Source organism: Drosophila melanogaster, chromosome X (assembly GCF_000001215.4).
Source record: "Drosophila melanogaster chromosome X".
In the NCBI taxonomy this organism is placed as follows: Eukaryota; Metazoa; Arthropoda; class Insecta; order Diptera; family Drosophilidae; genus Drosophila; species Drosophila melanogaster.
The window spans coordinates 14,516,808-14,522,635 of record NC_004354.4 but is presented as its reverse complement, the minus strand read 5'-3'; the positions used below and the strand labels follow the sequence as shown (position 1 = coordinate 14,522,635).

Genomic DNA, 5,828 nt, shown 5'->3' with positions numbered 1-5,828 from the left:
TGGAGAAATATTTTCACCATTTTTTAATGCTATGAAAGTAGTAGTGAATTCAATATTATAACATAACATAAGCTTAATTTAATTTGATAATATATTGTTTTAATTGATATTTCTTATATTTTAAATGCGTTTATTATTACTTTTACTAGCTGTGCACTGTCCCAGGATCTCAGGATCCTCGCGAGTGTGCCATTTCGCGAAGGCTGCCTGTGGGCAAACAGACAGTGCTCATTGACAGTTTAACACAAAAAGTTCACTGCATGGCACACTTGACACGTGCAGGGGTGTAGAACACGAAAAAGGTGGTCTGGAAAAAAGGGGGGCAATGCAGTGATAGAATCCGGAGCGCTGTAGCCGAGAAATTTACTCGGCCCAATTTTACAATTAGAAAAGTTCACGCTACGCTTTTGACTCGTTTAAGCCGCAAATTGTTGTACTTCTTGTCTGTCTGACTGTCTGAAATTTTCTCTTTTTGGGCGAGTGACTTTTACAAGGGGATGGGAAATGAAACTTACGCTTAACATGCAGCACTCGTGTGTCTAGAAAGTTTTGCATTTGCAATTCACTTGACACAGCAAATAAATCAAACTGCTATGCGTCTGTGCCCAAAATGCAGTCACCCATACAGCCAATGTCAAAGCATTCGGTCTTTAACTATCTGCAATTTGACGGAAACTTTAATTAAATCAATTTTAATGTCTGCATTAGCCCCATAATGGGGATTTAATTATGGCATTTTTTTTTCGAAAAGTACATTTGTGAAGAACTTATTTTCCAATTAATAAGCTAATTAAAACGAAATGGCCAAAGCTTTAATCGAGCAGAAATAAAGTTTTCCTATGCAAATTGTACTTTTTTGTCAGGAACTTGATATTTTGATGTATTGCACATCACTTTCAACTAAGTAATAAAATTGTTTTTGAAAATTTATTATAAAATTATTACATTTAATATAAGCGTGCAAAACGTGATCCAGATTAAGGAGATTATTTTGTAGTTTTCTAGATTTCAAAAATTGCTTAAAAAACATAGATTCAACTGAAACTGAGTTTCCATTTTCCAACTGCCAATAAAATCCTGTATGATTACAAAATTTAAATTGAGTGCTTAACCGACCCTAATGTTTATGCAGTATTTACAAAAATGGCATATTTGCCAAGCTGGTAAATAATTGATAAATAATTGTCAATATTTGTATTGAGTTAGTTTACCATGTAATTAGGCAACCTGTTGTACATTTTTATCATAGCTTAAACCTAAATTTATTTAAATTTAACAGATTATTTAAGGTCAAAAAGCTAAAGGCTTAATTAGGCAACTGATAAAGGCTAATAGATGGAAATTGCGAGGGGCATAGATACGTATCCTTGAAGGGAATAAAAGTAAAGCAAAGGCAGCTAAATTTATGCAACTTTGCCGCTGCATCAGCTTAGCCAACAATTACTGTTCGCAGTTGTGTTCGCCATGCAAATCGCCAGGATCTGGGATCTGGGATCTGCTCGGCTGCCCTCATAAGTATGCAATGCTTTTTACTCCGCTGCCTTTTTTCCGCTGCTTCCGTATAAATCATTCGCATTTGAACTTTTGGTCATTTGCACAATTTTCTTACCGCACAAGCTCTCGTTTTTTTTTATTTTTTTGTTAATTCTTCTATTATTTTTTTTGTGGTTTTCCCGCATATTTCGCGCTCTTTTGGCTCAATGGGAATCAAGAGCAGCATGGCATAGCGTAGGTAACCGTAGGTAAGCCTTCAGCGTTGCCGTGTAACGTTAACTAATGTAAAAAGTTGCCGGAGTGTCGGGACGGACTCATTAAGAGTTTGTGGCATTTTAATTAAATGCAAATTTAATACGCAAAGAAAATGCAACACACAAAACTTGCAACTTGCAAAACCTGCAAGTGGCAGCGAAGTGACGGCGCCAAGGGTCAACGAGTGGTCGGCGGTCAAAAGTCATGGTTCAGGGGGTCGGCGGAGATAACTCCTATCAGAGCTGATTTCAGTGCCAGAAATCACCAGGTGTACTCACTTGGGCAACAAATCGCTTCGTCCATTTAGCTCACTTAGTTAATGTGCAAAAGGGCTCTTAATTTCTGTGCTCATATTTAATTCGCACGAGGGCAGAGTTCATGGCGAGTATGAGCAACGTTACATTTATATGTTTTACTTTTGAACTCAGGCAATAGCTTCTTGAACAGTTAAGTTTTCTCTTTGATATCGAAACCCAAAATTACTGACCAAACATTGCGTATACGCAATGTATCATTTATATCATACAAAGACTAATGTAAAAAAAAAAAAGAGTTTGAAGTGCACTTGACATAGTAATTGAAATTATGCCGAGACTCATAAAAACATAAGTGGCATCGCTTGAACAGTTTCAGTTCTTTTATTCACACATTGATTTATCTATTGCATTTTATAATGGCTTGCAAGGAATTCGTTTGGAAAAAGTATAAATACTTTTTTTAACAGCAGGCGGCTGCAGCATTTTTTCTCCACTTAATTTTTAATTTAGATGCCGGACAGCGTCAAAATATTAATTAAAAAATTATTTCCGGGTTAATTACAATTATTTACTCACAATGACATCGATGATTATGATGTCGATTGTTATGGCTTTATTAACAGCAGCAGCGCGCAAATGACAACGATATCGAAAATGGCAGGGAGCCATGCAACAAAAGCATGAGAGTAGCAATAATAATAATAATAATATTTACAAAAATGACACAGGCTAAATGAATGTCGAGCTGGAAATCAACCACATCTGCTCGTCTGACAATAGCCTCATTACAGAAGGACAACCTCCGTGATCTCGGCGAGCAGCAGCATAAAATGTTTTTTTTTTTTTTTTTTGAAAGAGCATTAAAAATTTAATTGCATTTAAAGTGAATTAACATGGCCAGAAAAGGCTTACATAACAAAATTGGTTGAGTTTTAATAATATTTTGAGCAATTGTGCGCTGAGGAATACAAATAATAAATAGCAGGCTTTAATAATATTAACCAATCAAATCAATAAGCTCTCTTGTAAAACTCTTTTAGAGGTATTTGCATTTAAAATGCAATTAAAATTGTGCAAACCAATATTGAAACAGACTTTTTGGTTCTTTGGATGGGTTTTGTATTGATCAACCAAAATCAATATCAATCAATCATCAACCATTTTTCATATTTACTGGCTAAATCGCTTGTTAATATAGTTACACATGAAAGGTGCTGTCTCTTTCTTATAGTTCCTCGACATAATTAAGTGAATCGTTTTCCATTCTGAACACGCCATTCGTAAATTCCTTCTTTTGTATTTAAACCCACTTCTATTCTTTCTTCTCACATTTTTTTTTGCTCAGCTTGGTCCATTTCCATGCATACTGATTCTGATTCTATGCATACACATGCCATTTCCCAATCGATTTCCACTTGTACTCCTCATTCCGATTAACTCACATCATTCATTCACTCCGCATGCTGGAATTCGTGGATGAGTCCTTAGCGGTTGCACTCCATAAAATACACCTAGAAAAAAAGGGGCAAAACCAATTTACTAATAACAAACAACCGCATGGCAAACAGAAGCTGCAACGCAAAAGGGCGTAATGGAAAAAATAGGAAAACAATAAATGAGTAAACATAAAGCGCGTAAAGCAAAAATCCATGTAATTGTAAACAAATTAATGGCCATTGTGGGAACTGTGCGTCAATGAGCACGCCACAACATCAACATTAATTTCAACAATAACAATGGAGAGTTGCGAATAAAAAATGAGAAAAGGTTTCAGCACTTTGACCCTGCCCCCCCATGGCATTTGTGAAATATTTGCGGCAATTTGCTTTATGCAATATTTGCATTATGATTATTGCGATTATCATTACTACGCTTCGAATCGAATAAATTTTAAGCTTGCCCTCTAAAGTGGCAGCATTTTTCTACCCCAGATATTCCCCATTTCTCTCCTTTGGTTTTTTTTTTTTATTTTTTTTTATTATTTTTCTCCCAGCAACGACAGCTGCACAAAAAGGAAACCGATAAAAAGTCCAGCAAGGATCTGACCCACAAGATATTAACTGAAGGTGTAAGCCCCATGCCGCTGGGGCTGCTTTTGAATTATGGCTGCCCGACTCTGCTCCTGAATCTGCGGAAACTGTGGAACTGCTACGAGTGCTACTACTGCTGAGCTAAGCTGACTGCATCGACTTGAGCGCATCCTTTGCAGGACGAGGCAAAGACATTTTTAAGGAGCTTCGCCAGACTCCAAAGGAGTATCCTTGCCCCTGGCGGACAACTAGAGGGTTGGGGACTGAGAGATGAAGTACTGAGTGCAACTTTCGCCAAACTTGATTATTTATTGGCCGCGGTCAACAAAATTAGATTGCTATAAAATGGATTCCTGTTTGTTACGATAAGGTGTCGAAACTGCTGAGCAAAATGCCATGAATTATAAATAAATGCTCAAGTTTTTAAACGATTCGAGCGAAGTTCTTTTTAATTAGTTGAGGATGCAATTTTAGAAGCGATTCTCTACGACTTGATTTTATGTGAATTGAGTCGTTTTGCGCGAGTTAACTGGGAAGTAAAAATAAAGATTGCAGTGCTCAAAAATAAAGTGCTAATCAGCTTGGATAGCGATTTAACAAAGCAAAAAATAATGTGTGCGGATATTGGAAAAATCCATCTATACTATATTCTTAAATACTTTAAATGAATTCCACAGTTTAAATATAATATAGGGATCTTGGATATTGAATACTTGTAGTAGTCAAGTGCATACTTCTTTGTTTTTTTTTTCGTTTTTTTTTTCTTAGCCCTTTCCAGCTGTTTTTCATGCCACTTCGTTTCTGGCCATGTCGGTGGAGAACCATTATTTATGAACTGAGCGCGCCTGCAAGTATGCAACGATTATAATAATTTTAGCTTATAATGTGTTTTTCCACGTCTTCACTCCGCTTCTGCTTTCCCCCCCACTACCACTCCACTTCATCGTCGTCTCGTCTGCAATTTGCTGATTTATTCGCACTTAGGTGACTTAAAGTATCCTGTCTAGGGGCTATATCTTGCCATCCTGGAGCTGCTCTTTGAGTGTGTGTGTGTGTGTGTGTGTGTGTCATAACTTTAGTGCTTACCTTGTTGTGGAAGCCGGAATTCGCCACAAAAGAGCGCCTGCATTTAAAAATGCATTAGCGTAAATCAATGAAAGCCATGCCCTTATGATTGGCACTAAATCTCTTCGAGTGCACAGAGGCTAGAGCTCTGGCCAGCAGACTTGTGTCAAAGATCCTTGTGTCCATGGCCCAAGGACTCACATTGGCAACTGACCATGCACTCAGGAAAAATTCGATTTTAGATCCGAAATTAATTAGTTAAATGTTACAAATTCATCCGCCGATATTTAGTCAAAAGGTATATGATCTGATGCTAATAGCATCATCACTTTAATATTTATTTAATATATATACATATATGATGTAAACAATAAAGTTAAAATCCAAATTTTTGAATTTTTATGGCTGACTTTGAAACATATTTCGAGTGTGCCTGTGTTTGTTCTGGCTAATGCATTTCTTGGCTAAATTTATGTATATATCCATTTCTCCAACTGGCTTTTCGAGTGCAGCGAAAACAATTTCGGTCGCAAATTCTGTCGGCGGTCAAGTGAAAAATAACCAAGCGGTGAGAAGGCCAAAAGCAGCTGGCCTGAGTGTGAAAAGGCCCATTTACACGAAAGTTGAACAATGGGCCAGGTCAACAAAGGGATGTCCTTTGACCCCCAAAAAAAAGCAGGGCAGTTGGCCGGTTTTCGCTTTCTGCGATCGGGGACTTTTCGATTCG

General features: G+C 37.2%; 1 long non-coding RNA gene across 1 annotated transcript; it reads right to left on the bottom strand.

The window, feature by feature from the left end:
- Positions 1-3,119: 3,119 nt before the first annotated feature.
- Positions 3,120-5,346, bottom strand: lncRNA:CR44110 (long non-coding RNA:CR44110). The gene is made up of 2 exons (NR_073656.1): positions 5,123-5,346; positions 3,120-3,517 (listed from the first exon to the last, which is right to left on the bottom strand). It is a non-coding gene; the product is annotated as a long non-coding RNA:CR44110 (long non-coding RNA).
- Between the last annotated feature and the right edge of the window lie 482 nt (positions 5,347-5,828).